The sequence below is a fragment of the Mobula hypostoma genome, chromosome X2 (assembly GCF_963921235.1).
Source record: "Mobula hypostoma chromosome X2, sMobHyp1.1, whole genome shotgun sequence".
NCBI lineage: Eukaryota > Metazoa > Chordata > Chondrichthyes > Myliobatiformes > Myliobatidae > Mobula > Mobula hypostoma.
In genome coordinates, this window is record NC_086129.1 from 31,219,364 (window position 1) to 31,246,197 (window position 26,834).

General features: G+C 39.7%; 1 protein-coding gene and 1 pseudogene across 5 annotated transcripts in view; one reads left to right on the plus strand and one right to left on the minus strand.

The window, feature by feature from the left end:
* opcml (opioid binding protein/cell adhesion molecule-like) overlaps positions 1–26,834 on the plus strand; it is a 2,222,745-nt gene that overhangs the window by 2,057,780 nt on the left and 138,131 nt on the right. The window lies entirely within an intron of this gene.
* LOC134340809 (uncharacterized) lies at positions 22,959–24,209 on the minus strand (annotated as a pseudogene).

Sequence of the window (26,834 nt, forward strand, 5' to 3'; positions counted from 1 at the left end):
GAAGATCAATCAGAGTGCAGAAGACAGCAAACTGTGCAAATGCAAATAAAAATAAATAGCAATAAATAACGAGAACATGAGACAATGAGATAAAGAGTCTTTAAAGTGAGATCACAGACCAAGTCGATTGATAAAAATCCCAGCAGTTCTTGTAGCCAAATGCAGCTGTGTTTTCATAAATACAAGTATGGCAAGCTAATGTAGAGTACTTTTCCTTATATTCACAATGCTAAAGTTTAATAATTTGATGTGCACTGCAAAGGGGAAGTTAAGTGTGTCTCAGCCTCAACACCTCCATTGATATAACCTTCTATCAGTTGTTAACTATCCATTGTCAGTCCTCCATTTCATTATAGGTTAATATTTCCCAGCTTCTTTTCTCCCAAATCCCCTAAAGAAATCACGGCACATCAGAGATTCATGCTGTAATTATGGGGTTGATTCTTTGACAGAGGTTGCCAGTTGATGTACCCGGATAACTAAGGTGCATAATTTAATCCAGGATGCTCATGCTTTTCAACCATATTGGCTGGGACATTCACAGAGATGCTGCAATTACTTTAGAAGAGGAAAAATCATTCTTGGTTTTGTTTCTCCCACTACTTCTTGAAGCTAGTCAGCATGGATATGAGTCAAAGGCAGACTCAAGGGTATGCTGTGACATGTCCTATCACCATGGAACGAGCCAACACTGACTGTCTATCAACTCAATTAAAATGACACTGCAACAGAAAGTTTCATAGGTGCATTTGAAGTTGTGTAACAGCAAAATAAACAATACCAGGTGGTTTAATTTTTTCAGTCAGCAATTATCAACCCTGAAGTAACAACAGCACAATGCCTGTTGGTGAAGGTATGTAATCAACAGAAGGGATGTGATTCCTATCCAGATATTCAAGAACAAATCTTGACAGATATTTTGGTGTCATGCAGAGAGCATGTTGCGCTGTTGATGATGCCCCATTTTCAAAAGGGCTGTTAAATTAAAAACATTCAGAAGAGCAAAAGAGCAGCTATTCATTAAGACAGTGGGTGATCCTCTGCCTCAGCAGCATTATCCTGTGTGAACTCCATTTTCTTCCCCAAATCGCCCCCTCCTTTTCTTCACAAAATCTCCAGAAATCTACAGCCCTCTGGGATCAAAATTTCCAGAGGTTCTATATACGCTGCTGGCAAAAGTTTCTCCTTGCCTCAGTCTGAGACCATGATCCCTGGTTCTAGATTCTCCCTTCAGGGGAAGCATCCTCCTTGCATTCGCCCTGTAAGTCTCAATGAGAGCACCTCAAGTTCTTCTAAAATATAGAGAAGCCAAAATTACTTAATTTCTCTTCATAGAGCAAATGGACTTTGCTGGAACCATCCAGAGAACTTGCCCTGAACTCCTTTAGTGGCAAGTACATATTTTCCTTTTAGTTAAAGAGAACAAAACTGTACTCAGTACTCCAGGTGTGATCTCTTCAGGAGCCTACATAATTGCAGTTAGTCCCTTTCACTCCTGTACTCAAGTCCTCTTGCAATACGCTGCCAGGGGTGGGAGGGGAGGCAAATAAGATAGAGGCATCTCAGAGGTTCTTAGATAGGCATGTGAGTTTGCAGAAAATGGAGGGGTATGGATGAGGAGACAGAGAGGACTAGTTTGGTAGGCTTTTAGTTTCTAGTTTAATTTGCTCAGCACAGTATCATGGACCAAAATATCCATTCCTGTGCTGTGCTTTCTTATGTTCTATGTTCAATGCTAACATAACCACTTGTTCTTGTAACTGCCAACTGTACTTGCATGTTATATTTCAGTCACTTACATACAAGGGCACCCAGGTGTCTTTCAACATTTCTCATGAGATTAAATGTACTCTGTTCTTCTGTTTTATGCACCAAAGTGGATGACCTCACAACATTCCACATTATATTCCACATACCATGTTACTTCCTCACTTACTTGGCTTGTCTGTATTTTATTGAAGCCTTCTTATGTGCTCCTCACAACTCAGGATCCTGCCTACTTTTGTATTGTCAGCAAACTTGAAATGTGACATTTGCTCCTTTTAGCTATTACAGTGTTATAGATTGTGACTATGGGATCAATAACTGTTCCCTGCAGTTCTTCACTAGTTGGCTATTTATTCTCAATTTCCTTCCCATCTATTCAACAATTCTCTGTCCATACCAATGTATTGCATTAGTTCTAGGTGTCTAGCCTGGACAACCTCCTTTGTGGGACATTATCAAAATTATTCTGAAAATCCAGTTCTTCCACATCCAAATGCCCCTAGTTACATGCACAATAAACTCCAATTGATTTGTTTTCCCTAGCACCCCATCTGCACTCTCAGGAATAGAAATTTCCCATAGAACAACTGAAGCTGTTCTCTCCAATGTATGCCTTCACCAATATTTATCCAATGACTAGTGTTGTTGAAGCAAATGAGTTTATAGACTGATATGGTTCCCAACATAACAACAGTGATCTTAGAGTCCTTCATTGACTGAATCCTGCTGGAGTTCTTAGCAGGACCTTCTTAACCAAAACTATGCTCACAGAACATGACTGATTTATTTTAATCAAAGATATTAATTCACCCTCATGTGATGCCTTTACTGAAATCCCTGCAACAGCAACTAGCATTATTCAAAATAGTAAACGTCACAAAACCCTTCTTGGTGATGTTATAAAATCAAATCTAATATGTAAGGAAATATTAGGACAAATAATTGGAAGCTTAATCAAAGAACTTAGCTTCAAGGCAAAGGCATTGAAGGTTGTTCCTCAGCTTAGGAATCAGCTGAGGGCACAACTGAAGATTGGCAGAGCAGTTGTAATTAGCAATATGCAAGAGACCAAAATTGGAGATTTTCAGAGACTTCATAAATTCTAGGGCTGGGGCAAGTAACAAATAGTGGGAGGAGGAAATCACAGAGGAATTTGAAAACAAGGATGAGCTTTATAAAATTAGGCCATTGCCTGACAAAAACTTGTGACAAATTAGGGTTCAGGTAACAGAATTCTATCTGCATTGTAAAGATGAAAAAAAAAACAGTGAATGCTGGAATTCTAAAAATACCGCAACAGGAAATGCCTCAAGCAAAGACCACACCAGTCAGCATCTGAAAGGAGAAAAGACAGGTTGATACATCATATGGTAATTGCTCCATTTTCAATGAAAGCTTTTTCACTGGAATCTTGTATTTTCCCTTTATATATTTCTAGAATGTACAATTTTATACATGTGCACTTCCTCAGAGTTCATCTTTTCCTAGGTTCTCTCTTTTAAAGCTATTGAATAGAGATGACTTTTGAAAAGGCATTTTGAGTTTAAGTTAGACTCCAATGAATGCATTTAATGGGAGCTTAAGAACTATCCACAGGTTATCAGAGTAGCCTGTCATTTCCACCACATGCAGCCCGTTTACCCCTGTGGCTCATGAAACAACCATAGCAATGAAACCATTCGAACATAGTGGCTGCAAAACACTTGGGAGCTCTTGATTTCCTAACCTATCTCATTGTGGACCTTGCACTTTATAAGATATATGGGAGACTAATTAGGCCATTTGGTCCATCAAGTCTGTTCAGCCATTTCATCCCTTTCAGCCCGATCTCTTGCCTTCTCCTAACATCCCATCATGCCCTGACTAATTAACAATCTTTCAACCTCTTTCTAAAAAAAACCCAACAATTTGGCTGCCACAGCTGTCTGTGGCAACAAATTCCATAGATTTCCCACTTTCAGACTAAAGAAATTCCTTCTTATCTCCGTTCTAAAAGGCTGTGTCCTCTGGTCTTAGACTCCCGTCACATAGGAAGCATCCTCTCCACATCCACTCTATCGAGGCCTTTCAACATTTGATAGGTTTCAATGAGGTCACCCCTCATTCTTCTGAATTCCAGTGAGTAGAGGGCCAAAGTCATCAAACAGTCCTCATATGACAAGACTTTCAAACCCAGAATAATTTTCGTAAACCTCCTTTGAACCCTCTCCAATGTCAGCACATCCTTTCACAGATAAGAGGCCCAAAAATGTTTACAATACTCCAAGTGAGTCCTCACCAGTGCTTTATAAACCCTCAACATTACGTTCTTGCTTTTATATTCCAGTCCTCTTGAAATGAATGCCAACATCACATTTGCCTTCCTCACCACCGACTCATCCTGCACGAAGATTCCCAAGTCCTTTTCCACCTCAGGTTTTTGAATTTTCTCTCCATTTAGAAAATAGTCTTCAGTTTTATTTCTTCGACCAAAGTGCATGACCGTACGCTTCCCAACACTATTTTCCGTCTGCCACTTCTTTGCTCATTTTCTGTCTGAAGCCCTTCTGTAGCCTCTCTTCTTCCTCAACACTACCTGCCCCTCCACCTATCTTTGTATCATCTGCAAACTTGGTCACAAAGCCATTATCAAAATCATTGACAAATAACGTAAAAAGAAACATAAATTGCACCTTCTCTGTAAGTTCAATTCTGTATTCTGTTTTTCATTGTGCAACCACAATACATGTACATATGGCATAATTAATCTGAATGTCACACAAAGATATCTTGGTACATGTGACAACCAAAAACCAATGCCACTGGCAAAAAAATAAATTTGGTCTGGAACACACAGTTTCTGCAGATGCTGGAAATCTTGAGCAACACACACATAAAATGCTGAAGGAACTCAGCAAGACTCATCTTCAGGAATGGAAGGGGGCAGAATGAGGAATAAGAAGGTGGGGGGTGAGAAGAAGTGCATACTAGCAGGGGACAGGTGAAACCAGGTGAGAGCAATGTAGGTGAGTGGGGGAGGGGTGAAGTAAGAAGCTGTGAAGTGATGGGTGGAAAAGTAAAGGATTGAAGAAGAAGGAATAGGATAAGACAGGAGAGTAGACATGGCAGAAAGGGAAGGAGAGGGGGCACTAGAAGGAAGAGATGGGCAGGTGAGGATAAGAGAAGGGGTAACAGAGGAGCCAGAGTGAAGAATGGAAAAAGAGAGAAGAGGGAGGGGGACGGTATTACCAAACTAAGAGAAATTGAAGATCATGTCAACAGGTTGGAGGCTAAACAGACAGAATATGAGGTGTTGCTCCTCCAATCAATGAGGCCTCATTGTGGCAATCGAGAAGGCCATTGACGGACATGTTGGAATGGGAATGGGAAGACATATTGAAATGGGTGGCCACTGGGAATCCCACCTTTTGTGGCAGACGGGGCAAAGGCGCTCGATGAAGGGGTCCCCCAATTTACATCGGGTCTTGCCAATGTGAAGGAGACCATACTGGGAGATTGCCTACAATAGAAGACTCCGACAGATTTGCAGGTGAAGTGTCACCTCACCTGGAAGGAGTGTTTGACTCCCGAATGGTAGTGAGAGAGAAGATGTAGTGACAGGTGTAGCCCTTGTCCCGCTTGCAGGGATAAGTGTCAGGATGGGAGGGATGAGAACATGCTCCCCCATATGATGGTCGTGGAAGAGAACTATTTAGATCTGTTGTGTAGAAAGAGGGATAGTGCTTTAAGACCTTCCTGATGGGGAATGGAAGTGCAGAGGGATAATACGTCCATAGTAAAATGAGGTGCTCAGGGTCATGGAACTTGAAATGATTGACATGATTGAGAGTGTGTGAGTGTTGCGGATGTAGGTAGGAGGAGGCTGAACCAAACAGGTCAAAATGGAGTCAAAGTATGCGGACGTGGGTTTTGTGGTGCAGGAGCAGGCAAGGGTTGGTGGGGTGTAGTGGTGGAAGAAGAGCCATAGGACACGGTGGTAGTGAGAAAGCTCTCGGTCTGGAAGTGGAGGTGGCTGAGGTTGGAGCCAGAGCTGGAGACAATGGGATCCATGGTCTGGAGGCAGCCAGGGCCGTGGTCAGAACCAGTGCTGGAGGTAGCAGGGCATCCTATGAGAGTCAGGCACAAGGCACATGTGGGGTCACAAAGATATAGCCCTTTAGCTCCTTTCCTATCCTCTAACTTTTCCCTGTATTTCTCCACCTCAAATAGGGGAAAAGTACCTGAAAAGTGTGAAATTATCAATGTTCTTATCCCTGCTCTCTGCATTCTATCATTTCAGTGTCCTGAGTCACAGTTCGTATTTGGTGATAATTCTTAGCACAAATGTAGAGTTCAGTTTCCACAGAGTCTGCATCGATATTGAAACCTAGTTTTGTCACTATGAACATATTTTTCCATGGTGATATCCATTTCTGAATTGAGTCTGTATGACTTCAGAGAAGTAAAATATGTTGAAATTATGCATTGCACTTCACATAAAGAAAATATACAATCCCAAATACTAAATGCACCTGAGTTCAACTGCATGGTAGAAGGCTGATAGTTTGTCGTTTTTGACTCTGCTGTTGTCCTGCATACTAGCAGTACTTAGAATATATTAATATTACCTTCTCTCCCTCCCCTGTCTTCCTTTATCAATGTTTTGGTGTCGTTCCCCAGTCCATCATGCCAGTTAGGCTAAGTTGTAGCAAGAACTGTATACTCCATGACTGTTATAATACAGTCCTGAGGAGACTTGTAATTTGCATATTATAACAAGAAGTGAGCTTCAGCAAAGATTTCGTAATAGAGCATGAGTGAGAACAAGGAAAATATAAATTGTCTAATATCTGAAAGCCATGAATTGAGGGTGTATGTAATAATAAAAGGATCCCACATGCAACAGGAAATGATACACAGAAATAAAAATCAATTTAGTTATACTGCACCTGTTACTGGTGTGTTCTCCTGCTGCTGTGATTGAAATGAATGTAATTTATTTTTCCAAACTACATCATTTCCAAGGTCAGACCATTGAGATCAATGCAAACTTAGGACAACAACCGTAACCATCTAGCAAATAGACTAAAATAAATGCATCTGAACCTTTTCATGAAAATGATTACACCAAGAATCTTTTTCTCCCTAAAAAGATTGAGGCAGTCACTGCAAATAAGTGAGATTTGACAGGTCTTGATACAGAGAAGCAGATAACAGAATTTGCAAGTCCATATAAAGGTTGATCAAATCTATTGCAGTGCAATTTGAGCATTGTAGCTTATAGTTTGTTGCCTTCGACATGTAATAGTGAGATGTACAGCTAGTTTTTTTTCATTAATGTACGCCTTCATTGGGCCATTAAGAATGCTTCAATAAATCTAGTTTGTTGACTTTTTTCTACAACTGTGACTGACACCTAGTGGAGAACCTATGGGATATTTTAAAATGAAAAACTGACAATTTTAAATTGGAGCACTGCAAATTAATTTTTGGGCACGGAGTTAGTTATACCATTGTTCTTGTTTAACCACGTTGATCTGATGCATGATATCTGTTTAATGAGATCAATATTCAAGACGTGTTTTGCAGACTGCCTCCATCTTGGAAAAGTGGATTTAAATAATTCTAGTACTCTGCATGTGGTTCTGTGAGTGACAGTGATTGTCATTTGCTGCAGGCCAAATATCATGAGCTGAAATGCATTCATGAAACTGTGAGGTTTATAGTTTTCAACCACACTAATAAAAATAATTGAAATATTTCTTTATATTTTATGTCCTTTCTCAATTATTTTCCACTTTTTGTATTGATTTGGGCTACACTGCATTTCCATGATTTGGCTGTTCAATTGTGATTGAAAATACTGAACAGTTGAGCTTAATTAGTTCTAATCCGACAATCCTTTGGAAAACAATCTGGAATGGCAGCTGCAGCATTTTTTTCGTTCCAATGTCCTCAAGGCCACCCAATGCTTGAAATATCAGGGTTGGGGTCACTTTACTCGGAAGAATGGTAAACCTGAGGACATACCAAATGCTAGCAATGTTGTTATAATGGCTGGAGGAGGAATGAGAACTATATTTTGCAAAATTCCAATTAAAGCATACCTGAAAGCCACTTGATAGAAGCAAACTTTCCTCAAGGCATCGTGATTTGTGAAGTGAATAATCACAGACTTCAAGGAGATACAGAAAGCCTGGTGGAAGGGTTGGACAGGCAGCTAAGATACATGCTGAGATATGTGAAGTGTTACATTTTGTTCGGAAGAAGGAGGAGTGCTAATATGAATGAGAATGCACAATTCTAAAGGTGCAAGAGTGTCGATGTGACATTGCTGAAGGTGAGAATTTCACGGGATATCATAGTTTAGGAGCTGAAGCATAACGTGCAAGAGCAAGGAAGGTATGATGAACCTTCATAAAATACTGAATCTGCCACAACTGGAGGGTTGTGCCTGTTTCTGAGTTACAAACAAAGACAAATGTTGAAACTTCGGAGGGGGTATGGAGAAGATTTACTTAAAATGATTCCAGGGTGATTAGAAAAGCTGTGATCGTTCTTCGAACAGAGCAGGTTTCAAAATGATCTGATACAAGAATATAGATTAATGAAAAATAGCTAGATAGATTTGATTTAAAAATTGTCCCATTGGCAAAAAGGTCAGTGATTTGAAGCAATGGTTTATTTTTGCTCTGGAACCTAGTGTTTGATTAGTAGTCGGGACAAACTCAATTATAGCATTTGTGGGAAAATAAGGTTGGTTCTGGACCTCAAGAGAGGGAATTTATAGAATGCGTATGAAATGGCTTTCTGGAGCAGTTTGTAGTTGCGCACACTAGAGAAAAGGCAATTCTGCTTTGGGTGTTGTGTATTGAACCAGATTTGATTCGGGAGCTTAAGGTAAAGGAACCCTTAGGAGACAGTGTTCATAATATGATAGAATTCACCCTGCAGTTTGAGAAGGAGAAGATGAATACAAATGTATTACAATGAGTAAAGGGAATTAAAGAGGCATACGGAAGCAGCTGCCAAGGTTGATTGGAAAGAGACACTAATAGGGATGATGGTAGAACTGCAATGGCTTGAGTTTCTGAGGGCAATTCGGAAGGCACAGGATAGATACATCCAAAAGATGAAAACGTATTCTAAAGGGAGGATGAAGCAACTGCGGCTGACAAGGGAAATCAAAGACAACATATAAGGAGAAGGGAGTGCATACAGGAAAAATTATTGGTAAGTTAGAGGACTAGGTAGCTTTTAAAAACCAACAGAAGGCAACTAGAAAAGCCACAAGGAGAAAAATGATTAAATCTGAAAGTAAGCTAGCCAATAATGTAAAAGAGGATAACAAAAGATTTTTCAGATATATAAAGAGTAAAAGAGAGGCAAGAATGGATATCAGACGTGGAAAATGATGCTGGAAAGGTTGTAATGGGGAACAAAGAAATGGAAGAGGAACTTAGTAAGTATCTTTCTTCAGTCTTCACTGTGGACGACACTAGTAATATGCCAGAAAATTAAGACTATTAGGAGGCAGAAGTAAGTGTAGTTGCTATTACTTAGAAGACGCTTGGGAAGCTGAAGTGTCTGAAGGTAGATAAGTCATCTAGACCAGATGGACTACATCCTAGAGTTTTGAAAAATGTATCTGAAGAGATTGTGCAGACATTAGCAATGATCTTCCAAGAATCACTAGATTCTGGAATGGTTTCGGAGGACTGAAAATTTTCAAATATCACTCCACTCTTTAAGAAGGGAGGGAGGCAGAAGAAAGGAAATTATAGGCCAGTTAGCCTGACTTCTGTGGCTGGAAAGATGTTGTAATCTATTACTAATGATGAGGTTAGCTGACCAGCAGAAGGAAAAGAGTTGAAATAAAGGGGACCTTTCTGGTTGACTGCCGGTGACTCATGGTATTCTGCAGGGGTTAGTATTGGGACCACTTCTTGTCACGTTATATGTCAATGGTTTGGATGACAAAAGTGATAGCTTTGTTGCCATTGTTGTATTGTTTGCAGACAATATGAAGATAGGTGGAGGCAGGTAGTGTTGAGGAAGCAGGGAGTCTGCAGACAGATTGAAGAATGGGCAAAGAAGTGGCAGGTGGAATATAGTGAAGGTAAGTGTATGGTCATGCACTTTAGGAGAAGGAATAAAGGTGTAGACTATTTTCTAAATGAGGAGAAAATTCAAAAATCAGAGGTGCAGAAGGACTTAGAAGTCCTTGTGCATAATTCCCTAAAGATTAACTTCCAGATTGAGTTGGTGGTAAGGAAGGGAAATGTAATGTTAGCATTAATTTTACGAGGACTAGGCTATTAAGAGCAAAGATGTAAGGCTGAGGCTTTATAAAGCTTTGGTCAGTTTTGGGCCCTTTATCTAAGAAAACATGTGCTGGCATTGGAGAGGATCCAGAGGAGATTCATGAGAATGATTCCAGGATGAAAGGTTTCATGTATGAGGAGCATTTGATGGCTTTGGGCCTGTACTTGCTGGAGTTTAGAAAAATAAGGAAGAATCTAATTGAAACCTATCAAATCTTGAAAGGCTCAGACAGTGTGGATTTGGAGAAGATGTTTCCTATAGAAGGGAAGTCTAGGACCAGAGGGCACAACCTCAGAATAGAGAGATATCCACTCAAAGCAGAAATGAAGAGGAATTCCTTTATCCAAAGGTTAGTCAATCTGTGGAATTTATTGTCACAGATAGCTATGGAGGCCAAGTCATTGAGTATAATTAAAGCAGAGGTTGATAGGTTCTTGATTTGTCAAGGCATCAAAGGTTACAGGGAGAAGGCAGGAGAATGGGGTTCCAAGGGATAATAAATCAGCCATGATGGAATGCCAAACTAGACTCGATGGGCTGAATGGCTTAATTGTTCTTTTATGCCTTATGGTCTTATGAGGGAATTGGGAGGTAAGAGTTTCGAAGATGAGGGGAAGAAGGTGAGTGAAAAAAATTAGCTGGATGGTCCATAAATAAATAAATACATAAAGGACTCCATGGGCTGCAAGACCTCCCTTCATATTGAAACATTTAGTGCTTCAATATCAAGATTTTCTGTGTTATACTTAGTTATATAACATTAGAATGGGTTATGACAAGTTATAACAACAATTTTCATTTAGGTTATTAGTTTAATATAATAAAGCATCCAGAGATTATCAAACAAAAATGCTGTTGAGCTATAGGTTATCACAAACTCTCAGGTGGTTTCTCTAAGAGGTGGTCCTGAAAGATAGTCTTAAAAGAAAGAAAGAGATAATGAACCAGAAAGGGTTAGGGTAGGACTTCCAGACTATAGGTCTTCACATCTGGAGAACTCCTGTTGATAGTGGTGATCAAATTCGATGAGACTTAAAAGGTTAGAAGTGGAAAAGAACAGAAATCTCTTTGGGGATCTCAAGAGATCACAGAGGTAGAAGAAGCAAAGTCACTAAGGGCTTTGACAACAAAGAAAAGAAGTTCAAAACCAAGCTATTCTTTAACCAAGAATTAATGTTAGTGTGCATGTGTAGAGATGTTGGGCTAACGGAATGACATAAGTTCAGTTTTTGGCAGCAGTTCTGTACGGCACATCAACAGAGGTGAAGATGAGGGATATGTCTTCTGTGCACCATACTAACACAAAGATGAATACAATAGTTAAGAAGAAGAGCAGTTATTAGCAAGGCTGACGACATCTAAATGATGCACATGTTACTTGTACAAATTTTGCACTAAACTGCTTGCCTCAGTTACAATTCTGTTACAATTAGATGCAACATGACTCCCTTGTCCAGTAAGAGCCCGGTTTATTTTCACATGGGAAAACTAGTTTTTCACCCTGTTAACAGAAGAAATGACCTTTCATTTTCCTTAACTAGTGAAGTGTCTACACTCCATTAATACAATAATGAAACTCCTACACCTCAGGCAATCCTTTGCAATCAAGGCTGGCTCTGAATGGGTTCTGCAGTACCTATTGCAGAATTCATAAACTTGTCCACCGGCGGGGCAGATGTTGTTTGATGAAGCAGGTGGTAGGATTGGTTGCAAGATGCTACAATCCATCAGTCATTTCTGATGAGTTCTGTATTTTCCTGACAATTTGACTATTAACAGCATCTCATATTTTTGCATCACCAAAACCACTGGAGGTTTTGCAAACCGTATTGCTGCCAGAGACTGTGGCTGCCTCACGCTGTTCCTGTGTGGGCATTGTGGGGATGCACGTGGTCTGGATGTTGATGGTACCATCCTTCCAGCTACTTTGCTGCTGATTCTGCAGCACTTCTGCAATGTTGTTAAGTAAATGACAATGAACTCTACCACACTCATGGTTCATGATTCTGAGACATTGGAACCACCTCTGCTTCAATAAAACCTAACGTACTGACAAAATTTTGAAAGGAAGAACTTTTCCCTGTGATGTTATCCCACCCTTGTTGCCATTTTGTAGGACTTCTGTGCTAACACATTATGAAAATCAGAAAAATCTGCAGATGCAGATCTGAACTACAAACAATAAAAGCTAGGAGCATTTAGCAGGTTGAACCTGAAATGTTAACTGTTTTTCCCTTTACATATATTCAGCCTGAGTATTCTAGCATTTTCTATTTTTATTTTTGATCTCCAGCATCTGCATTATTTTCTACTTTCATTCCAATGCTTGTAGATCTGAATTTTTAAATAGTAATGCTTAAATATATCATTTTTCTTTTGATGTTTTTTGAACAGAAGTATCCGGTTTACAAATCATTTTACTGAATACCTGAGAGGCAATTAGCATACATAAAAGTAGGCAGATGATTTTTTTGTTTGGACAATTTAGCAAGCTATATTCATTTAGCTTATACGAGATCATTGAATTATCAGTTCCGGGAAGCATAAGCATTATTTTCTTGCAGATTAAAATCAGATACTAAAAATGGTTTTCATTACAAACAAGAGTTAAAAGCAAACAAATTACCAGCTGGATGGAAGTACAGTGTTCTCATTTTATCAGTGAAAGCCTCAGACGTAGTTAATATCTAATTTGTCCATTGAAAAGAAGCTGTTTGATCTGCAACTGAACCTAAGCCAGGCACATAATGAGATCCACGGAAGTCTGTGTCCCATTGCGAATTCTACGTGAGGTATCTTTGAACGACTTTGAGAAATAATTGCCCAATTTCTCAAAGTATATGGTAGTGATTTCAAGTTGCACTCTGTCTTTGCAATTCATTCACCTCTATGGTTCTGATGCTGGTATGTAAGGCATGTAGCAGTACCAATTGGATGATTAATCAGGCAAGTTACTTTACAACAAAGCAAGTTGAAGAATCCTCACTAGAATTAAAACCCATAGTATAAAATAAGAAGAATAAATTAGATTAAAATAACAACCAGATAGTGAAATGAAGATCGAACAAGAAAGATGTTATTATGAGAGAAAGGAAAAAAGATTGATTTGTGGGTGCTCATTTTAAACTGAGTTGGAGTGTAAATCTGTCAATCAGATGACTGAGATTTTTAGAACTCTTTTCCTTAAAGATCACTGGAAGCAAAGCCTTTGAACATTTTTTAAGGTAAAGGGTATGTTATCACAGCAGTTGGTACTGCTGCCTCACATCTCCAGAAACTGGATTTGACTATGACTGCAAAAGGGAGCAGTGCTTGTTGAAGGGTGTGTGTGAGACAGAATGAGTTACAGATATTCAGGGAAATATGGAGAGGGGGATTGGACTGATGGAGTCATTCACCTGGCAATCAGCATAGATCCAATGAATTGCATGGTTCTCTTGTTGGTTGTTATCAAATAAACTCTTGAGAGGCAGGGTTTGTGGGGGAAGAGAGAGGTGAAAAGTTATGTGGGTATCTGGAAAGTGGAAATGAGGTGACAGTCTGTTTGCCATAATTGTATTCAAATGTGGTGCAGGCTCCAAACATCAGGTAGCTTACCCCTGCTTCTAATATGTATGATCTTTAGTTTGTGGACAGAAGAAGGAAAACAAAAGGATTTTAGTTTATATTGTATGAGGATGTCTAAAAATACTTACATTCAGAAAGAAAGAAAGGAGGTGTAAGGCACTCCTTCCCTCCTCTAGCCTGCAGGTCACCCCAGGGCAAGCTGTAGTACCTGTTTACCCAACCCCCCAAGTCCTGCATATCACAAGTCCTGGTTATGTGACCACTGACGTCAGGCAGACAATCTCTGAAAAGTATTGATCATAGTTGGGGGTCACCCATCACATAAAGACACTGACTAGAAGAGGGCAATGGCAAACCGCTTCCATAGAAAAATGAGACCATAATCTCCTACATCATATGACACGGCACATGATGATGATGATGATGATGGTTGTCAGCAATTTCATATTTATATTTCAATTTTTTGCCCTTTTATGAGTCCCTTTGTTTGACTGTAATTCTGAGTGATCATTCTGTGAAAAGTTCACTGACTCCTCAATGTGTTTCAGAGCTCAGCTGATTGGGTTTGAAACATTTAACATTAACATTGGTTCCAATGCTGTTTATTGGCAGAGGTGCTATTGCCGTGCAGCTACTAGCAGAAGAGCATCTTCCAGACAAGAGATTTTGTATTTCTAAGTTCAATTGTACGTGTACAGGCTTTGAAAGTTGCTGGTTGAATTGTGCTTGGTGTCTTTTTTTGTGGTTTCGTGACTCCATGCAGTAATTGTTTTACAAATCCTCTGTCTGTCCATCTTCTCAGCAATGTTTTGGTGACAGCTTGGAACATGAACAGCTCACATTCTTGTGCAACATAAGAGGCTTGTGCAATATTGGATGCATATCACTTTAAGGAATGAATCATATAAATAATGCTGTCTGTAAATACTGCAGCCATGTTTAGGAAGAAGCATCCAGAAAATCACTACCTGTAGAGAAGATATTTATCCTCATGCGTCTGGCACATAGTAGGATAAGGGTGCACGTCTTGCACTGAGTTCTTCTGTCTTATAATACACCTTGTCAGTTCAAAGCTGGCTATCCTTGAGTATTTTAGAGTCATGACCATTCAGGCCCAAATATCATCAGTTCAACTGGCATAAAGCCTTTTCTCTTCTCTGACCACTGCCTCCTTCTGGTACCCACAGGTAAATCAGAAGGCCAGCAGCGAGAAATGGAAGCTGAACTTTTTTTCTGGTAAGGTCAAGCTAATGAAAAGGGATTATACATTTTTGTCAACTCAACAACTGAAGATCTGAAGAATTGAAGAGCTAAATGATTTGCAGATAGGGAATATAGTTTCGAGGAGTAAGGACATGCAGCCACTGGGTGGAGCATATAGCTGAGGTGCTGCAGAAGTTGGGAATGTTGGAACGGCACTCCCTCTCTCTTTCCAGAAAAACAAAACTATCATCAAGTGTGAGGTGCACCTGGTATTGCTGCATGTGGTATAAAGGTGTTGCCCATACCCAACTTTTGTGTCCCAGTAGTCAATCAGTCCAATTTTCATATTATCTAGAGCTTGGAGCTATGTTACGTCAGCAGAGATTTCCAGATTTTCAGAGAAAGAGAAAGGAGGTGATCGTGTATCTGATGTGTCCCTGTTTCTGATGGCTACTTTTGTGCGGGGATTGCCTCAAGCTGTGTGTAAATCCTGGCTTCACCAGGTATCATTCTATACTGAGGTAAATTAGCATAGTATTGTCACATGTATCGAGGTACAGAAAAAAACTTGGCATCCATAGGTATCATTTCATCACATCAGGACATCAAGGTAGTACCAGGATAAAAACAATAACAGAATGCAGAATATGTTGTGACAGTGACAGAGTAAGTGCAGTGCAGGTAGACATTGTGTCCCAGATGTTGTCAAAGATAGATCTGGCCAGTTTGAATTGTAATGTACCATTTACTGTAGTTGATTGTACCACGCCACCAAAAGCTCAGAAAGAACTGTGCAGAAGAACTCCTTTGATCAGAAGCCAGTCATCCAATAATCTGCACAGAATATTCTTGGGGCCCTAGGGGAAAGTGAATTGGTGGATCCTATTCCTTGTTTCCTTGATGAGACACCTAAAATCATTTGGCAGAGTTTCTCTTTACTAAATCTTTCAAACAAGATAATTCCCTGACTAGGTTGATGGTGAGAATTGTCCCAGCTCTTAGAAGATCCTTCTTGTGTAGCTGGAGTCTCAACACTTTGATGCATCACCCTGGATGCAGCTGAAGGGAAGGATGAGACGGTCCATTGTCTAAGAAGTTCTGGCAAAGATGCAGTGGCCTTTGTTGAGATTCATCTTCAACAACTAATGAATTTTGATCTCAGGGACACACACTGGGAAAGGCACCAGCCACTGCTGAGATATTACCAGCTTGGTGAAGGGTGTCCTTTGGTCTGCTCAAAATCTGTTGACCTTTCACTGCTTGGAGATAACTGCATCCGAATATTGAAGACTGAAAAGTTCTTGGTCCAGGATTATGTGCAGACATAACTAAGGCTCAGTGGAGAGATTCACAGCAATATTGTGCAAACATTTCATGCACATCCATGCTCTGACTTAAACCATGGTGAGATTTGAATATGCTGCAACATATGCTATATTTACAAATATTCTTTAAAAGTATATATTTGGGGAAATAACTGGAATTAAAAGCTTTCAGGTTCAAAATAAAGTTGAACTGACATTCATTTTTATTCACCTTAGTTTAATTGGCTGTAATTTTAGCTTTGTCAAGTTTAAATTTAAAAAAGTAAGTCTTTTTAACTTCCTTGATCCAGAAAAGTGGATGCATGTGCTCATCAAAATGATTGATTGGGTGTATGTTAAAACCACTGTAAAAGTGTAGCTAAAAAGGTAGTATTTGTATTGGCAAGGCTGAAAATATTGAAGAATAAATTTTAAAGAAGTCACAATTTCATGACAACAAACTTGGCTTTAATGAACTGAAATGTTGAAGGAAGGACTGACTGTCGATTGCCATAGCTCTAAATAGTAGAGCAACATATGATTCTTTTACATTACAATAAAATAGAAGGAATGTCATTACCTCCTCTAATCCCTTTATGGGGATATATCACATCCAGTGGTCTGAAAAATTGCATATATTGGTCCTAGAGATTGAGTGATGGCTTCATTAGGATTTAAATGTGTTGCCATAGGGATATCACATTAGGACATAGAAACAGTGTCTCCTGTCTCTGATGCCAATGCATGATGCTTTGGTAAATATAATTTATTTACTGTTAGCATTTGGGAAAACTGCTAGTAATTTTATTACAGTTTACTTCAATATGATCAGGCCTTTATTCTGCTATAGTGTATGATAATTAGCAGGAATGTGAAGACCTGATAAATTTGTCAAGAAACATTTTCTTTGAGTACAAGTAAGTAAGAGTGTTGCATTTTGATATTATGTTTTGTCAAAAATAATTTCATTTGATCACAGTATGTGTTTATCTGAGGTCTGAGGAAGAACAAATTGTGAATTCAAAAGCAGAAGAATTACCGTTAAGCTTTTGTGTATATTACTGCAGTACCTCTTGTTTTATCACTACACCGGTCCCAAGCTGTGACAAGGGAGCAACTACTCAGTGATGTCTCTGAGTGATCAATTATAAAATGACTCCCCAGTGGTTGATCAGTGTAATTAATGCTCACATAAAGATAAAAATTGGTTGTAGGATTTAGAGAGGGAGTCTGTCTACCATTTCATTAGCCTGCATTGAATAGCTATAAATAAAATTGGCACAATGTCTTTGAAGGTTTGTCTACTCTTGCAATTTACTCCAATAAGATCAGCTCCTTATTTCTGCTGAAAGGTCATCTATCTGAAATGCTAACTCTTGTTTCTGTCTCATCAGGTATTGCCTGACCTGTTGAATATTTCCAGCATGCCTCGTATTCAGCATTTCAGATTTCCAACTTTATACTATTTTGCTTTACAAAGACTATCTTCAGAAGAGAATTGGTATCAGGTCGAACAAAACTCATGAAATACGTCGTGCGCATCATAACGCACTTCTTTTGCCCTCTTTTTAGTTCTGATGAAGGATCTCTGACCTAAAAGGTTGACTTTATTTCTCTTCCACAGATATAGTCTCACCTGTGCAGTACTTTCAGCATTTTCTGCTTAGACTAATTTTCACTCAAAAATATGCAGCTTATCAGATATTTTCCTTTAGTTATCTGAGAACAGGTAGGCAATTTTCACTGGCTGATGAAAATATTAGCTAATTTGAGACTTGGCTTCAGTTAAATTGTTGCTGTCCAGCATAAGAACAATCTCGTACGGTAGTTGTTTGTTATGTCTCCCCTCTCACTGTGAAATGGGGACACTTGTTTTTCACTTATTATGGAGAGAGAGACCCTGTGGTATGTCGAATTACTGGGTCAATGAGTAGTGTTTGGGGTACTGCAAGTCTCTGTCTTTATTGATGCTTTGCTGCACGCTTGAGTGCTCAGTGGGGGGCGCTGATGCTTTTTGCTGGTGGTGGGGGGGTCGTTGCCTTGCTGCTGCTTGTGTGTGGGTAGTAGGGGGGCTTTTGGGGTTCTAACGTTTAACTGTCATTCATTCTTTGGGGCATTCCTCTGTTTTCCTGGATGTTTGTGAAGAAAAAGAATTTTAGGATGTATATTGTATACATTTCTCTGACATTAAATGTACCAATTAACCTAATGATAGTTAATTTAATTCACTTTGATATATTTCCTTTTGTTAGACATAAGATAAATAGGGTCAGAAATTGAATTGTATAAAACTAATCATTTTCATTTTTAGCATTTTCGCTGTAACCAATGAATATTGAAGAGATAACTACTCGTTTCACCACATAGCCAATATCTATAGCATTCAGTAGACCTTTTGTCTAAAGTAACATTATTGACTTTACCTTAATAATGTGGGGTTGTAAAGTGATTCTTTTTATTTGTTTCTATAGCAAATTTCTTGACTGGATGCCAAAATTGTTCTTAACCTACAATAGACTCATTTAAAGTTTTTTAGGTGAAGGAACCATTGGGAAGGTTTTTTTGGATACATTTAGTAGGCCAGAAGTCAATATACCTGCCATTTCCCCCCCCCCCCCCCAACTTGGTCACTAATAAATACTGCAAATTTATGTACTTTATGGTTTGAACCCTCCTTGTCTTCTTTTGTTTGGTGGGGTTTTCCATGGTTAAGGAGTTGTGGCAGATAAGGATTTAAAGCAAGAATTAAATCAGGGAGGAATTGGCATCTGTATAATTTCTTTCAAATATTATTGAGAATGGTTCATGTTAATATACTTAATGAAAACAGAACTCTGACTTCAGACAGCTAGTATGAATTTGAAAACCCTATGCATAATCCTCCAGTACAATAGTATCCCTTGGAAGTCAGAATGATTGAAGGCTTGGCTTCAGAAGTGAAATGGGAGGGGAACACACTGGATGATCGTCAGTGCTATGCATCTGCCTTAGGGTTTCTTCTTCCTTTATTCACAACACCCAGCAAAGATACGCTGGTTGGTAGGTTATTTTATTGACTGTAAATTGCCTCTGGTGTAGGTGACTGGTTGAAGAGTCACAGATTGTTGATGAACATGTAGGTGGCAGGAACACAGTGGTGAATGGGACTGATGAGATTGCCTTGTGAGCCAGCTTGAGGTCAATGTGCTGAATAGCCGCCTCCTGTATCATAAGAAAAATGGAATATTACTGTGTATCCTTCAGACCAAATTGCACTTATTAGTGCAAAAACAGAAGCTAGTGTTGCTGTCTTTATAATTTATATTTCATGGACAATCTTTCCATATGCCAGATTATATTGCTGGAATAGATTCTGATCCCACTTCCAACTCAAAACCATACTTTCCAGAACTTTTTTTTTTCAAAACTTGTCCATCATCTGTAAAAAGAAATTGAACACCACAGCTGATCCATGCAATGCTGACATTTTTTTCTTGGACTGTCTTTTATTTCTATTGTGCTGTAAATTGTAAATACTTGATCTCAGCACAGATCAGATGCATGGCTTTCCAGTGAACCGAATTGATTCTAATTTACTGTCATTACATAGAACTTCTGAACCAGACATAAAATGGTCAATGCTCATTTGTACTTTCATTGTTTAGCCCAGTGAGTTTCATCAGTCTGGGCCAGCTTGTCTCCTTCATCTGTCACACATCAACAGTTTAGGCATAGTTGTAGTTTATATTAACTAAATCCAATGAGGTACAATTATAGCAAATTATATATCTGCAGTAAAAAACAACCAAAGTTCTTTCTTGAGGATAAATTGGTTTTATAAATGGACTATATTGACTGCATGTCCAATCGTCAGACATGGAACTTAATGTGATTACCAAATGTTTTCTTTTACCCAAAGCATTGGAGAATGTTTGTAATTTTTAAAAGAAATATTGGTTGCCAAGATATTTTAATGGCAAGAACTATAAGCTGGCATTTTGCTCTTCATGAAAGTACTTTTTCCAGTGTTTGCTTATTGTACAGATAAGAGGTTCAAAGACTTTTGCAAGGTTGTTGGGGGTTTGGGGGAAGAGGTGGGTAATTGCTTCAATAAAAGAGACTGCAATGAGCTGCAGAAGGTTGGTGCCAAAATGTTGCACAGTTCAAGTCTACCTGTGTGATCTTCCACATCCTGGCTTTCTGAGAGGCTGTAATAATAAATTACTAATAAAGTACCAAGAAAATATTTCTTTGAAGGAAAGAGTGAGGATAATTCTGTCTATTGTTATAATGTGCCCTCTGTTGTTTATCTGGAGAATTACATTAACACACATGCTGTAAAATATCAAAAAGCAGCCATGGTGTAACATCATGTAATCATTGCTCTCTCAACACTGAAATAAGCTGCACTCACTACAAAAGATTTCAGCTAATTTCAGTTTATCTTGTCACACATTTTCATGGTGCATCGATGGGTGGGAAATGTAGAGCAGTAGCTCTTAATGGACTTCTGCTCTTCCGCGTGTAACTGTCTGCAAATGAACTTGGGGAGAAACAGCAGCAGTCCCTTCATACATTCTGTTAAGAGAAACTGCCAAGGCACCGCTTGGAACATGTCAGCTTCACTCATCTTTAAGAATAATAAACTTGTAGGTCCAGGATGCTGTACACTTGCTTTACTTCATTGGAGGAGATTAAGGTACTTCAGAGAAATGGTTTTGTTTTCACAGGTCATGGAGAAAGACAGTGTCAATAACTTATTTGGTGTGTCTGCTCAACATACTGTATGTAGGAAATGTTTTTATATTTCAGATGCATCATGAAGAAAGTTGATGAAATTGTGTTTTATGAATGACTACATTGCCACTGGTGATTCATTATTTTCACAGATATGTCCGTTCTTCTTCGGCTGAAGTTTGCTTGTGCTTTAGTATTATCTGTGTATCCTCTACAGCCTGATCAATACCTGTTAGAGCAAAGCTCTCAAATGCATTTGAACCTTTACTTTGGAATGCTGATGGTGATGTTGACCAGATCTCAGTAGTAAACTGTACATTATTATTTCACTCCTTAATTTCTGACTTTGATTTTCCCTGTGCTGTTTAGTAGATATAGCCTTAAGGCTGATTTATACTTGTGCGTACGGGTGATGCTGTAACCTACACAAGTGGCTTCCGCCATGGTGAGCATTTATACTTGTGCATTGGTGTGTTGGGGTCACTCTACAATTCACCGCCAAACCGCTAGTTGGCGGTGGGGTTTCTATGCCACTGCGTTGAGTTTCTTCGTGTACTTCAAACAATGGCGACGGAAACTGAGTGCATCGTGTTGGAATTGGAGCTTATAAATGTCAAACAAGAGTTACTTTTATTGAAATTACAGCAACGCAGAAAAGAGAGAGGACATCGGAGGAGATGATGTGTATGACCATTGAACGGATTAAGACAGAAGGAGGGTGAATGTCAGTAGGTAGATTTGATGATTTGGTTCATCGTCTCCAACCATTTATTTCACATCAGTGTATGCACAGTATGCCTATAGACATTACTCAGAGACTGGCAATCACCCTTCGAGTTCTAGCTTCGGGTACAAGTCAACAGGCTGTAGCAGCTAGCTACAAAACGGCGTCAAGCACAGTGTCCTCCATAATTTCGAAGGTCTGTACAGCTTTATGGAAAGCATTGCAGCCAGAGTTCCTTCCCTGCCCTTCAGTTGCCCAATGGGAAGCTATTGCAGCTGATTTTTGGCGACTATGGACCTTTCCGAACGGTGTTGGCAGTATAGACGGAAAACACATGAACATCAAGGCACCGCCGCACGCCGGGAGTGACTACTACAACTACAAGGGCGCACACTCCATTGTCCTGATGGCTGTCTGCGATGCCAGATATCGGTTTACCATGGTGGACGTAGGGGGATACGGACGGGAAAGTGACGGGGGCATCTTCAAGGAGAGCAGATTTGGTTCTATGCTGCTTGAACACAAACTGAACCTGCCCCCACCAGCCAATCTTCCAGGAACAGGAGTCAAAATCCCGCATGTAATCGTTGGTAATGCTGCGTTCCCCCACACAGCAATCTAATGCGACCTTTTCCAGGTATGTCAGAGACATTAAATTCCATGAAAATTAATTTCATTTAATTTTAAGTAATACTGCTTGCTTTGTGTGATTTAATATACAAATGTGTATATATATTCCCCTAAATGTTTGTAGTGATCACAGCTACATTGGCACATAATAATTTCCTATTTATTAATACTCTGAGGTTTATCTTTTATGTTTTGCTAAATAGGGATGAATATGACCATGGAAAAGCAGATGTGTAACTACCGTCACTCCAGAGCCAGACAGGTGATTGAGAACACATTTGGCATTTTGGTGGCAAGGTGGAGAATCCTCGGTCACCCTCTAGAATATCTGCCTGACAAGGCAGTGGATATTGTCAAAGCTTGTATCGCTCTACACGACCTCCTGGCCTACACTGATGAAGCCAGCACTCCTGTGAGCAGATATATCCCTGCTAATTTTGCAGACTCAGATGCTACAGGGTCACCTCAGCCAGGCGAGTGGTGAAGAGTGGTGGCAGGGTACACGAGTCATTTGGAACTTGTAGATCCTCATTACCTTTCAAGGCGCCACTCCACCAGAGCTGCCCTTGGTGTACGGAATGACCTGATAGCCTTCTTTCAATCAGCACACGGATTTTTGCCATGGCAGTACAAAATAGTGTGTCGTGACCAACTTAATCAGTAAATTGTAAGGACATGAAATAAATGAACCTATAAATAACACGTAGCTGTTCAAATAAAAAAAAGACCTGTTATAAAGTCAAGTTGTTATTTATTTGCAGTACCGTGCACAACATTATACAAGGTGCAAAGTGTTACATGAAAAAAAGATAACATAATAGATTATGCAATTGTTTATTGTTTCTGCTGCTGCCACCTCTCAAATATCATTTTGTAGACATCGAACATAGTCTGTGCCCTGTGCTCTTCCGGCAGCTTCCGCAGCATGTCAGCAAGTGCTTGCACAAACTTGGAGACCTCATCATTTTCGTTCAGCAGTCTTTGTTCCATTCCCACCCTACGTTCATCCAACTGGGCGAACGGCTGCTGAAACCAGTCATCATGTCCTTTCCTCTTCGTCCTCTGTGTTATCCTTGGGCTGGGGGGCAGAGGAGATGGTGCGGGGAGTGGAGGAGCTGGGTAGGGGGGCGGGAGACAGAGGAGCTTCCTCCCTACTTGATGATGATTCTGCACTTGAAAATGAAATGTCTGGTGGTTGGTTTTCCTCAGCAACTGAGGAGGTGGACAACCCTGAGGCTGAATTATTTCCATCCTGTGATTATGAAAGAAATCGCAAATAGTTTAAGTTAGTCTTTGTTATTATACATACAGGTAATATATGCATTCAGTGTCTGTACACGGATTGGCAGAGCTATGAAAACGAGAAAATGGCGTATGCCTACATTGGCAGAATACTGGTTATTGTGTTTGCTTTATGAGCAAGCCAGATACAATTAAAGCCTATTACATATTACGTTTCTCTTTCACGGAAGAATTATCTTTGCGCAAATCAGTATGCCGTGTTTACAACTAGACAGTACTGCTCGCTTGCTAGCTAGCCTAAACACAACAACAGAAAGGTTTATGATACAAAGAACATGTTATATTTACCTTGTTGTCATCATAATTTGACTCTGTTTCCTGGTGCTTAATATGTGGTGCCAGCCAAGAAAGAGGCAAATAAAATGCCGGTATTTTTTTTCCGCCTGGGTCCCTGCTCCTCTTGGAGAGTTTTTTCCAGGCGCGCACGTACTTGTCCCTCAAGTTTTTCCATCTCTTTGTGCATTCTGTGACATCCAGACCCATGTTTTTGGCAATTTCTTTCCACGAATTTGATGCCATTTGGCAGTCTTTATAGTATGGTGACGAAGAGTCGTACAAACGTACATATTTTCGGACTTCCTCCATTAACCTCTCCTCGATTTGGTCCATTTTCCAAACTTATGTTCTTCTGTCTGCTCTGTCAGTTCTGAAATGGTGGAGAAGAATAAGCAACCAGAAATGCGTAGGAGGAAATGCGATGCTACCAAGCGGACCATCACAGTTATTGCAATCTGCATCGCTGCGACGCGTAATTTCATTTTGGGAGAGGTGCACGTCAGGCTATGGTGTAGGGATCTGCGTAGGCACTGCATAGGGTATCGCGGCGTCGATTTGACGCACAAGTATAAATTCCCCAGCAATCATCCAGCCATTCTTTCTGACCCTTAAATTAATGTCAGCTGTAAATTGAATGCATGATGGCAACTGTCAGAGTAATGAGCATCAATACATATGATTCAGTACCTGTGGTCATAGACGAGTTATGCACTGACAGAACAGAACTCCTTTGTCCATTCATGAACGGGCTTACATTGATGATAGGGATATGTATGGCTGTTATGTATCAACAATAATGCCTGACAGTTTGGGGAATCCTGTAGACACTCGGGCACACAGTTTTGCTTGTTCTGGGAAATTTGATAAATTTGTACTTTAAGCACACAGGGATATTGCCCCCGTGTTAGGTGACTGTACCCCGCAGGTGAAAAGATTTGGAACATTATTCTTTCTGCTTCTTGGGACAACATTGACAAAACTCAACGCCTGAGGTTCGTTTGATTACAACCAGTTGTGTTTCCTCATGTTGCGGTGGTTTATAGTTCTCACTGCAAGATCATAGAAAGTTCAGATCTCCTTCAGGCAATTAAAGATTTGCTCTCTGTGGCCAGATAGAAATGTTTGGATTTGCAAACGTATTTGGAGGTTTAAGGATCGGAGCAATTTAATCCTCTGAGGTGTGAAAGAGATGCTGACATAACCATCTTATGTGCCTCCTTTGATCATCCTCTTCCCACAAATGGAAATCTGTTCAAAATGCTCACAACTGCTCTATCTGTGTTGTCTGCAGAAATAGGCAAGGATAACAAAGACTGTACAGTTTGAAAAATGTCGAGTTAAGCATAAATCAGTTGCAACTAACTTGCTTTGTTTCATTTCTTTTCTCTCACAATAGCAAATGATATACTGTAGAAACAAATAGTTTTACATAAATCTGCAAGATAGTAATATGCCTTTAATGAGGTCAGCACAACTTGTGGTCCAGACTCTCTGCACAGCCATTGTTTTATTCAGTGACTAAACATCTGAAACACCATCACCACTGTAACCATGGTATGACTCATTGCCCTCATTTACATCTTTTTAGGACCTTAATGAGCCTAGAAAACAACAAAAGCTTGCAGGAAATAGAATCTTACGGCACAGAAGGAGACCATTTTACCAATCTCGCCTGTGGCAGCTTTCACGAAGTTACCTAATCCCCTGCTGATGCCCCATAACCCTGCAAATGTTTCCATTTTAAATAGAAAATAACTAATTTTCTTTCAAAATTTCCATGGAAATCACATTCTATTCCCCTGCTTTCTAACTTAGCCAATTAGTTATGTAAATTACCACCTTCTTTGATTACCATGATTTCCTTTTATTCTCCAAATGTTTGCTACCTGTACTTTATCTTGGAAGGCTGTGCACACCATATCTGCAGTCAGAACCCTCTTCACCCTTCTCTGTTACTTCCTCAAAGAGAGTTGTCAGTAGTTGGAAATCCCTTTAACAAAAACATGTTGGTTATTTCCTATAGATGCTGCTTGGCCTGCTGCGTTCACCAGCAACTTTGATGTATGTTGGTTATATCCTATTGTCCTGTGGTTTTTAGTGTGAGAACATTGTCTTTGATGGTTTCCTGTGATTCATCTGTAGCTTCCGTGGCTATTCTTATCCTAATCCACTTATTTGAACCATTTACGTCATTCCTATGTAGAAGATAAGTGAAGATAGATTCAGCCAGCTCCATTACGAGCACAACCCTCCCTACCATTGAAGACATCTCCAGAACATGTCCTCTTCTCATTACTACCATCAGGAAGGAGGCACAAGAGCTTGAAGACCCAGACTCAATAATTTAGTAACAGTTTCTTCCCCTCTGTCATCAGATTTCAGAATAGTCCATGAACCCAATCTTCCTATTCCTCTTCTGTACTTACTTATTTTTTGTAATCTTAGGCAATTTCTTATGTCTTTCTCTGTCGGGCTACCACATAACAACAAATTTTATGCATATTTTATATCAGTGATAATAAACTTGATTGTGATTTTGAGATTATGGTCTGAGTTTGACAATTCTTCATGCCATTCAGTATCCCATGTGGACCAAAAAACATGTTACATTGCATGATCCCAGTACTTCCCTCTAATTATTTTCTTCCTGTCTCTGCTGGTGTTCTATTAGGGTTATGTGAGCTTTTTTACTCTTCTACTTCTGTGCCTGTTCCTCCAGATAACTTCCACTATGGTTCTATAGGTTCTGAGGTAGCTGCTGAGTCCTATGCATGATGCAGAGCCGCTGCCACTGTAAGACACATAGTATTTGACAGTTAAATGTTAAAACCACAAAGCCCCCCTCAGCTCCCCCCTCCCACACACAAGCAGCAGCAAGGCAATGACTCACCCCCACCCACAAGCAAAAAAGCATCATTGCCCCCCACCAAGCACTCAAGCGTGCAACAAAGTATCAATAAAGATACAGACTTGAAGTACCCCAAAGGCTGCTCGTTCACCTGGTAGTTCAACATACCACAGGCTCTGTCTCTCCCTAATAA